Source organism: Littorina saxatilis, linkage group LG14, assembly GCF_037325665.1.
Source record: "Littorina saxatilis isolate snail1 linkage group LG14, US_GU_Lsax_2.0, whole genome shotgun sequence".
Classification (NCBI taxonomy): Eukaryota; Metazoa; Mollusca; class Gastropoda; order Littorinimorpha; family Littorinidae; genus Littorina; species Littorina saxatilis.
Window position 1 is genome coordinate 34,500,236 of NC_090258.1, and position 10,765 is coordinate 34,511,000.

Genomic DNA, 10,765 nt, shown 5'->3' on the forward strand with positions numbered 1-10,765 from the left:
CAACTGGTTTTTGCGAGAAGGAGCCGTGTGCCTTTGAATCATCAGCTTGTATCCATGCAAGGTGAGCACAAGCCGCCTCATCGAGATCTGGAAGATACTGAACGCATCTGATGACGTCATCTCGCTAGACAGTGGTGCTGTGGTCAGCATCTTTCCTGGACCGGGTAAAGAGCAGCAGGTTAGTTATGTCCCTTTAGTTTACATTACCTGGGTCGAGTCGTGTCAAGGTCGATCACTTCAGGTGGTGCTAGGTGAGAAGGGCTGGATTCCTTTTTTTTCAAAGAATTATATATATTTCGAATGAGCTGTTCTTCGTCACCTCATGCGACCGCATGATCTGAATCGCAAATTAGAAGCTGAGTCATGTCAAGGTCAATCAGCTAATTATAGTTTGGGTCAAACACATCAGGCTGAAAGTATTTTCAAATCAGATATTACCCCCTCCTTTTCTTTGTTTTTAATATATTTTTATCATCTTTGACAGGCCACAGCTGATTGTTAGATCAGTTTGACCGAATGATTGATTGATTGATTGATTGATTGATTGATTGATTGATTGATTGATTGATTGATTGATTGATTGATTGATTGATTGATTGATTTCCTTGTGTGTCCTTCCTTCAAGGTGTACGACAAGTTGAAGAACTTCCACCCCAACCTGACAATGTATCGGCAGAGCGATCTCCCCGACAGGTGGCACTACAAGCGTGGCCGCTACGTGGCGCCACTGACAGCTGTTGCCGACCTGGGATGGTTCATCATGACTGTAAGTGTATCATTAAATGAACCAGAGATGCGTACATACACACATACACACATATGCAGTAGCTTTGCACTTACCACTTTATTGCCCAAAGAACTAGTGCGTGAAATTGGTTCAGCATTAATTTTGTGCGACATACAGGCACAAATAAACGAGGGAGGGGGGGGGGGGTTGGGGGGTGGGGGGAGAGGGGAGGGGGAGGGAAAGAGAAGGAAAGAAAGAAAGAAGAAAGAAACGGTACACGGCTTTATTCCCCCCTCTGCTTCTTTACCTCTGTAAACTTGTAGGGGTAGTTATTTTTCGATAATGACCCAGCAACCAAACAAATAACGACCCAGCAACAGCCTGAATCCTCGATAGTGCAATGGGTTGAGAAGTTGTTCTGTTTCGGTACTACTTTTTGCGACTGAAAAGTTCCGAACGCTCTAACGTACGAAGTATACATCTCTGGAGCAAACAATACAAACATACCGCATTTAAATTAACAGCTACAGGCCTGAACACATGAATCTTCATATAAAATCCATGAGTTCGGTTGTTTTCTGAATCTAGATTTGCCGTGCTCAAACGTTCATCACAAGCAATTTCCCGCAAGGCAAGTAACTCATACTTTGTCTAGCGACAAGAGTAGTTCCCCTTCTTTTCACTCAGTTTCTTCGACAACAGACTGCAATTCGACGGTCAGTTTTCAACAATATTTCATTTAATAAACAGATCACACGCAACCAAATGCACACATCTCATCAATTTAAACAACATAAAGCGGTTTCATACACTATTTTCCCCAGAAAACTGAACTTCATACAGTTTTTAACGTTGGAACACGGGTGCAAAAGTTCGTCTGCTAGTCCCATTTGACGAAAGAACACAAGCGATACCAAAACATAAACAGAACACACAATATCTGCCTTTGCCGCCACAGCAGAATAACAGCATATCTGTGTACTTGATTTTAGTCCAAAATAGGAAAACTGACAAGAAGTGTTAACAGAATGGAATGATTTGCACGGAACTATACAACCGCGCATTAATCGATCGCCTGCGCAGGTTGACTGGTTGAGTGAATAGGATTCGATCAAACTTTCGCAAAAAAACTCGTCTTTTCTTTGAATAACTGAAGAAAGGAGGAATAAAGAGGTTACACACCTCGTCTCAGTGATTATAAAAAATAATGGTCTCAGTTCGCGGTCATGAAAAAGCTCGCTAAAGCTCGCATTTTTCATGATCCGCTAACTTCGACCATTATTTTTAATAATCACTGAGACTCGGCGTGTAACCTCTACGTACATGTACCAGTTGCTTAATAATAACAACCTTAAAGGCACACTTCTTCTTGTGAAAACAGTTGGGCTCTCCATCGCAGATCTGACCAGGCCTTTACATGGGTCGTACACTGACCAGGCCTTTACATGGGTCGTACACTGACCAGGCCTTTGCATGGGTTGTATACTAACCAGGCCTTTACATGGGTCGTACACTAACCAGGCCTTTACATGGGTCGTACACTGACCAGGCCTTTACATGGGTTGTACACTGACCAGGCCTTTACATGGGTCGTACACTGACCAGGCCTTTACATGGGTCGTACACTGACCAGGCCTTTACATGGGTCGTACACTGACCAGGCCTTTACATGGGTTGTACACTGACCAGGCCTCTACATGGGTCGTACACTGACCAGGCCTTTACATGGGTCGTACACTGACCAGGCCTTTACATGGGTTGTACACTGACCAGGCCTTTACATGGGTCGTACACTGACCAGGCCTTTACATGGGTCGTACACTGACCAGGCCTTTACATGGGTTGTACACTGACCAGGCCTTTACATGGGTCGTACACTGACCAGGCCTTTACATGGGTTGTACACTGACCAGGCCTTTACATGGGTCGTACACTGACCAGGCCTTTACATGGGTTGTACACTGACCAGGCCTTTACATGGGTCGTACACTGACGTGTTTCAGCCAGAAATATTAAAGTACAACCGGAGAGACAGCCACAAAGGCTACCACGGCTACGACCCACAGCACACACAGATGCAGGGCATTTTCCTCGCCACGGGCCCCGGAAAGAAACCGACACTGAAAGGTGCCCGGTATAGCTCAGTTGGTAGAGCACTGGATTTGTAATCTCATATATTTCATGGTCATTAACTTCTTTAGAAGAGTATATCTCGTCCGTGTTTCAGCCAGAAGCATTGAAGGTCACAGGTTCGAATCCGAGTCGGGAAGGACACGGGTCAACGCGACTCAGTTGCTGCTAGCTTTCCACTGGCAGGAAGCGACCCAAATTTTCCAGCGATATACACAAAATAAATATGAAAATTAAAATGAAATGGTTTATGAAACTTGAATTGTAGACAAAACAAAACATCCACAAGTAGAACGACATGACGATCTTTGTAAAGTCAATATAACGATCACCCACACGAACGACCAAAAGTGGTCTTTATAGACAGGTGGTTGCTATGAAAAGGTGAATTATATAGAAGAAAACTGGTATCATTCTTTATTTTGAAACGTTACCACTCCGGCCGGCCATCTGTTTGGCGGATCAGTGCATAACAGCAGTAGGCACAAGAAAAATGTTCATTCAAAATGAACAGCGTCGATGCAATGTCCACCAAAGATTTATTTTGGGAAGTGTTAAAGGTTAGGGTCAAAAGTTAATGAATTGCATGTTGTGCTGGATATATAAATTGTTTATTTCAGTCAATGCTTGATTCATAAGTACATTTTTCAGCATGGTGCATCTACAGGAGGGTGCTCCAACAATGATGCATAGTGCCAACATTTAGCGCAAACTTTTCACAACAGTGCATTATTACCACAAAGCGCATACAGCGATTATATAGTAGCAAGTTGCACTAAACATTTGAACAAAATGCATTTTGTTCAAATGTTAACAGCACAGCACCAAGTTTTGCATAAGTGCACAACAGCACTGACCATTTCACAAAAGTGCATAACAGCTGTGACAATTTTACAAAAGTGCATTGACCATTTCAGGCAGATGGCTAACATGCAGATTTCGCTTTTGTCTGTCTTTCTTTGAAAAGTAGGCATGTTCAAGATCGATGAAGTCATGAGCAATTGGGTTAGATGACAGAAAAGATTCAAAAACGTCAGATTCAGTTAGATGACAGAAAAGATTCAAAAACGTCAGATTCAGTGTTTTGGGCACTGTTGAACAGGAACATTCTCTCCTGTTCAACAAATGTGGGTTCAATTCAAAAGCAACATTGTCACAGATAGGCTAGTGTTACATTTCTGTAAAGTTTCAAAAACATCTTCCATGTTTTGGTTACTGTTGAACAGAGGCATATTTTCCTGTTCAAAAAAGTCTGACACAAATTGTCGTAGTTGTGGGTTAAGGTTCGATCTATACTGTCCTTCAAACGAGTCGTAGAACCGTCATTGTCACAGATAGTGTTACATTTCTGTTTTGCATTCAAACGAGTCGTAGAAGTAGTAGTACATTTGCGTTTGGTTGTTTTTTCTTTTAGATTCCTGTCACTCATACTAGCAGTATTGATTGAGGTACATAAATCTGTTGATGTACAGGGATGACTTGTTTGTAATGAATCCTTGTTTCCTCCACATTGAGTTTGCATTGCAGTTGGACAGAAATGAACAGGTGTTAATTGATAAACACATTGATAATGGCTTTTGAGAAAATCAATCAATTCTGCAAAGGAATTAACTTGATGACATCAAAACTGCAGCGCCATTTGAAGAATGGTTACCATTTCTGTTTCTTTGATGGGAATCAAACAAATAAAAACATTGACTATCCAAGTTACCATGAATGGCAATAGTTGACTCCTGAAAAGTAGCAAGGATATAATTTGAGACGATAAACGCCTGATGCAATCCCTCCTCAAGGTCAGTCAACTCAAAACCTTCATCATTCGCAACATCAGTAGGCAACACAGCGGCATTCGTATGTCCAGAAATCATGTCGAAAAAATATTACATTTCAAAAGCATGTCCAACCACAGTTGTTGGCAAGTGTTCGTGTCCGAAGTAGCCTTCAGTGTGTGTATATGTATTCATGTGACAGAGAACGTGACCTCATTGTTCAATCCTCTCTCTCTCTTCTTTCTCATTCGAACGCACACACGCAAGAACGTAGCCTACGCACGCATGCACGCGCACGCACACACACACACACACACACACACACACACACACACACACCCCGCTGACGCACACGGCAAACCACGCACACACACTGTGACTGTCGGCAAGCATCTCTTTTTGTTTTCTTTACCTTTGTTTATTGTGTTTTCGATATTTGTGTTTATTTTTTGCTTGACTTATCTGTTTTATTTTAATGTTTGCTATCCACATCGTGTGATAAATGTTTCTTCTCAGTCTCCGAGTCAGTTTAGTCAGTTTCTGCACGCCGTTTTGGTACTCCTTGTTTTTCTAACTGGTGTATTGTGCGCGACTGATTTGCGGATTTATTTTTATTCCTTTCATATGCAGTTGAAGTGTTGTGGGTGTTATTGTCTGTATATGCTATGTTGCGTCTGTGTATGCCTACAAGAATTTTGGGTGTAATGTGCCTGTGGTCTGCTCGCAGTCGAGCACAGAAAACATGGCGGCGCCCTGTAGGCAAATTCGTGGAAAGTCTTCCCGACCGCAGATACCAGCGTCGTCCGCGACGCTGGAATTACCGCCAACGTGCATACACCCACATACAGCCACATGTGCGCACAACGCGCACAATTAACTCAATGTAAGTTGACTGTCTTTATGCAACAGTGATGAAATGAGTACACTCGATTACTGCAATAGTATTGGGAGTGTACATTTAACGCTAAGTTCTGCGCCATGGATCAGAGAACACATTGACACCTTTGTGCCTAAAGCCTGTCCTTAATAGACTTGACCCACAAGTCAGCAGCGAATGTGATAAACGGGTTATCTCCCCTGAAAAGCGAAGCAAGCTTCGAAGATGGCGACGATGGAAAAGAGAAGAACTGTGAGCGAACTGCGAAAGGTGTGTGTGGGTGTGTGTGTGTGATGTGTGTCAGTGTGTGTGTATATGCGCGTGCTGTGTGTGATGTGTGTCAGTGTGTGTGTATGCGCGTGCTGTGTGTGTGTGTGGCTGTGCTTGCGTGAGCTTGTGTGTGTGTGTGTGTGTGAGAGAGAGAGAGAGAGCGATAGTGAGAGTAGGGTATGGTTGTTGGTGAAAGTTGAGTTGGACGCTGGGGTTGGGCGGGTGTGTGTGTCAGAGAGGGTTGTGTGTGTGGGGGGGGGTGGACTGCGTGTGTGTGTTTATTTGTGTGTGTGAGGGTTGTGTGTGTGTGTGTGGGGGGTTGACTGCGTGTGTGTGTTTATTTGTGTGTGTGAGGGTTGTGTGTGTGTGTGTGTGTGTGACTGCGTGTGTGTGTTTATTTGTGTGTGGTGTGTGTGTGCCTTTCGCCTTGTATTGAGGAAATTAAACTGCGTTTGCGTATTATGTGTGTGTTTGCAAGCGTGCGTGTATGTTAGGCATATCTCAGTAGGTGTGTGTATGTGCGCGTACGTGCAATGTGTGTGCGTGCGCGCGTGTGTTTGTGTATGTATGTATGTGTGTGTGTGTGTGTGTGTGTGTGTGTGTGTGTGTGTGTGTGTGAGAGAGAGAGAGAGCGATAGTGAGAGTAGGGTATGGTTGTTGGTGAAAGTTGAGTTGGACGCTGGGGTTGGGCGGGTGTGTGTGTCAGAGAGGGTTGTGTGTGTGGACTGCGTGTGTGTGTTTATTTGTGTGTGCAGTGTGAGGGTTGTGTGCGTGTGGGGGGGGTTGACTGCGTGTGTGGGTTTATTTGTGTGTGAGAGGGTTGTGTGTGTGTGGGACTGCGTGTGTGTGTTTATTTGTGTGTGGTGTGTGTGTGCCTTTCGCCTTGTATTGAGGAAATTAAACTGCGTTTGCGTATTATGTGTGTGTTTGCAAGCGTGCGTGTATGTTAGGCATATCTCAGTAGGTGTGTGTATGTGCGCGTACGTGCAATGTGTGTGCGTGCGCGCGTGTGTTTGTGTATGTATGTATGTATGTGTGTGTGTGTGTGTGTGTGTGTGTGTGTGTGTGTGTGTGTGTGTGTGTGTGTGTGTGTGTGTGTGAGAGAGATAAACAAACTATCAAGAACAAAACAAAACTGAACAAACGAAATGTTTTCCCCCCAACTCTGATTATTGCTTGTTTCGGAGACGACTGTGATTTTGACTTTTTGAGTAAGCCTACACGAACACACAAGCTCAATACAGCCGGCAACAAGTTCGGCGGTCGGGGCAGTGAAATACTATTTCAAATAGATCTATTTCACTAAGGCCTAAAAAAAAAATAGGTGTGGTTACGGTAACCCGACCTACCCTATATTTAGGGGCCGATCCTATAACTTTTTATTACATTTGTCAAAAACAAAAACAAAACAAAAAACAGTGCAAAAAACGCAATGAAAGCGAAAGCGCCCGATACGCACACTTATTTCCCTGTCAAGTAGGTTTAATTTGTACACATTAGAAAAAAAAGTTTTAAAAAAAAAAGTGATTGCCTACCTACCTACCCTAATTTTTTTGGCTATGTTACCGTAACCACACCTATTTTTTTTTTTTGGCCTAAGAATGTCAATGGATATAGGGCAACATACTTGTTTTTTAAATCAGTGATTGATTAGATCGTCATATTTTTGTGACACTGAGACCAAACCATCAAAAAATTAGCAATAGGCCTTGAATCAAAGTCGTGCGAGATCTGACCTTGCTGCAAATGTACGTGTACGACTTGGTTGTGTTGACGTTCAACTGGTAAGCTGGGCGATTGCAGGCTTTTATCCAGCGAAGGCAGCGATCTAGATGGTACAGATGCTTTCCCGGTTTCACAAATGGGATGAATTTCACGCCAACACAGCGTTCAGGATACCTATCATCCGTTTTACATTGTCCCCAAGCACAGCGCTTGTTAGCAGCATTTGTGTGTGTTTGCTTCCTAAAACAAGGGAAGTAACTCCCAGAGTCTCGATATGTGGATATGGTACGAAGACGACTACGCGAAGTATTCTCTGAAGTATTCTCTGACGTTTTCTTCGCGTAGTCGACGTCGGGCTGAATTAAAGACCGCCTTTACGCGCCTATTTTAACTCAATGAAAGTTGCTTGTCTTCCTGCAACATTGATGAAATGAGCACACTTGCAATTGCTTATTGCGCTGGTACTGAGTGTGAAAAGCTTACCATTATCTTTGCGCATTGCGCGCACATTCTACCTCAATGTGAGTGGCGTGTCTTAATGCAACAGTGATGCAATCCCTTGGATTAATTAACTAGTTTTAGGTGTGTGACATTCACACGGAAGGTACATCAACTCACGGCGAGGGGCTGTGTATTAACAATATTGACAGAAAACATTTATTTCCTTCCGAAGACTACATGAAAACATTCATAATTTCTCATATCCACGCCGTGGATCGTGTAACTCTGCATTTGCGCCACCGCAACTTTTTCAGTGCATTACGCGGACGAAGTAGCACGCTGCAAGATAGGTCTCTCACAGAAAATGAAAATTTGTAGGACTTTCAGGCATCATCTAGATTCTTCATTAGTACATTTTAAAGAAGTATATACTCAAGGTCTAAGGTACGTGCTTTTTTAGTCGAAATGTCAGGTTTCGGCAGTTCTGAAGTCCGATTTCTGCTGGAATTGTAGCTGAAATTGCACGATTTGTCCCTTCCCTCGTAACTTCAACGAAACAGCACTAGTTGATGCATTCCCGTGATGATATCCTGTGAGCTAAACATGTCCTTTGTATTCTTGATGAATGCTGTTGCACAATTTTGTCTTTGGGTGACGCACGCGGCAAAAGAAAACACAAACAATTAGACTTCATGTTATACGCCACCGATGCTTGGTGTAATTCGCCACCGCAATTTCACGTCTTGGATGTTATTCGCCACCGCAACTGTCTAATGAATTGCATAATATGTTGAAGAGTTCAGTGATTCTGTCACTTCCAATTGAAAATATTGATTTGACACGTACGCTCACATGGTGACAATCGTACAACACACACTCACCATGTGGTACGAAGGATTAAAGCTGCTATTAGGAAATCAGAATTTGGAAAGATTTTTTTTTTTAAATTTTTGCAGATGGGCGGAATTAATTTACAGTTTTGAAATGGTGGAGGAAAACAAACAGGTAGGACCCGGAAGAAAACCACTGACGACAAGCTTTTAATGAATAGCGTAAACCCAAATTCACTTTATGAACTGTCCCGGCAAGGGATTGAACCCGCGGCCAAGGAAATCAAGCGGATCATAGGGGCAGTACGCTATCCATCCTGCAATTCGTCGCCTTACACTAAGTAATGTTCAAACCATGCGGAACGTTTTTGTACATTCTTGTATGTGTAGTCAATCTTCCGAATGTAAATGAATGCATAAGAGAACATGAGGACAAACTTTTCATCAGCGTGCCTTCCTAAAAGTGAAATCTCATTGGTGAAAACGTTGGTCTTCATGTTCTGATGTGTCTTTATTTTGCTGCGTAATCTGTTCAGATCATCACTAGCAGTCATCGATGCATTTCCCACTTGTAATTATAGTATTTTATTCACTCTTACGGGTAAGCACTGTTATATTTCCTATTGATGTCATCATACCCTAAACCTCTTGAATCTCACAGTCCCAGGGATATTTTTTGGGGGGGTCATAATATATAAGCACATTCCAGTACATGTGGGTTATACACTCAAGTACAGATAAGCATACTTTTCATACAGAAGAAGAAGAAGAAGAACAAGAACAAGAAGAAGAAGAAGAAATACTACAGTTTGATTTGTCAACTCATGGTGCCTTTAAATCCTTTGCATAGGCAACATCACGCCACGCCCCTGAGTTTAAAACTTGCAGCACTAAAGTTAAAATGCTCCTATCAATTGCTGTCAGTTTTGTGACAAAAATAAAGGTTTAAATGCCTCCACGATGTTGATACGTTTGAAAATAACAATTTGCGTAGTGCGGTGGCGAATAACAAAAAATGCGGTGGCGAGTTACATCTAACATTGAATTGATGCGGTGGCGAATTACAGAGAGTTGTTGACACTCTGTTTTTATCTGCTTCTTGCAAAGTATAGATGGAACTATATACAGAGAAACTACACGTGGAGATTCATAAAACATTAAAGTTATCAGTGAACATGTCCAAGAATAACCAGTAATCTCCGTTTTGTTGCATTTGACGCAGAAACTGAAAATATGCCCAAAACATGGGGAAACGAGAAGAAAAACAGATCGTCACGATCACCAGGGCCATCAAAGCATCAAAAAATATATACAGAAATATAGCTAAGGATATAAGTTAGTGAAATGCAACACTTGAGAACATGCTGAGTGCCTAGCATTCTAACAATTTAATTTATCATTCGAGAGACCTACCTCGCAGCTTGCCTCTTCGTCGGCGTTAAGCGATAAAAAGTTGCGGTGGCGCAAATGCAGAGTTACACGATCCACGGCGTGATATCGGAGTTTTGTAAACATCTCTTCTCGGTCTTTATCGTGACAAAGGTGTGTACACTTCAGTAAACAAAACGTAAATTCCGCGATACTCCCCTGCACAAACAACTTTGGAACGTAGGCGTAGGACAGTATATATCGGTCGCTCCGCACCGAATTGAGGGCAAGCCTGTATTTGATAATAAGTGAGAGTTTTAGATGACGACAGAGATAAAAAATAGATCGCGTCTTGATGACCTTTTTAGGTCAAAGCGCAAAGTAGAACTTTGGTGATTTTTTTTGTTTTGCTTATTAATATGAGACTTTTACCAACTTTTACAGGACAGAAAACCTATATCAGCAATTTAAAAAAATTAAAATTGAAAATTTGAAATACCAATCCCTGTCCCTGCTGACCATGTGGTGCGGTTTTAATCCAGAGAGAACCACAAACTAACAGTACAAAATCCCCCCCAACGCTGGAATAATGGTCGACACCTTTGACACACACATATGGCCACTAGTT

General features: G+C 42.4%; 1 protein-coding gene across 1 annotated transcript in view; it reads right to left on the bottom strand.

The window, feature by feature from the left end:
• Positions 1–10,340, bottom strand: part of LOC138947630 (uncharacterized) — a 55,533-nt gene extending 45,193 nt beyond the window's left edge. The window contains exon 1 of the mRNA XM_070319139.1: positions 10,183–10,340. The gene's annotated coding sequence lies outside the window, so the exon portion shown is untranslated. The remainder of the gene's footprint in view (positions 1–10,182) is intronic.
• Between the last annotated feature and the right edge of the window lie 425 nt (positions 10,341–10,765).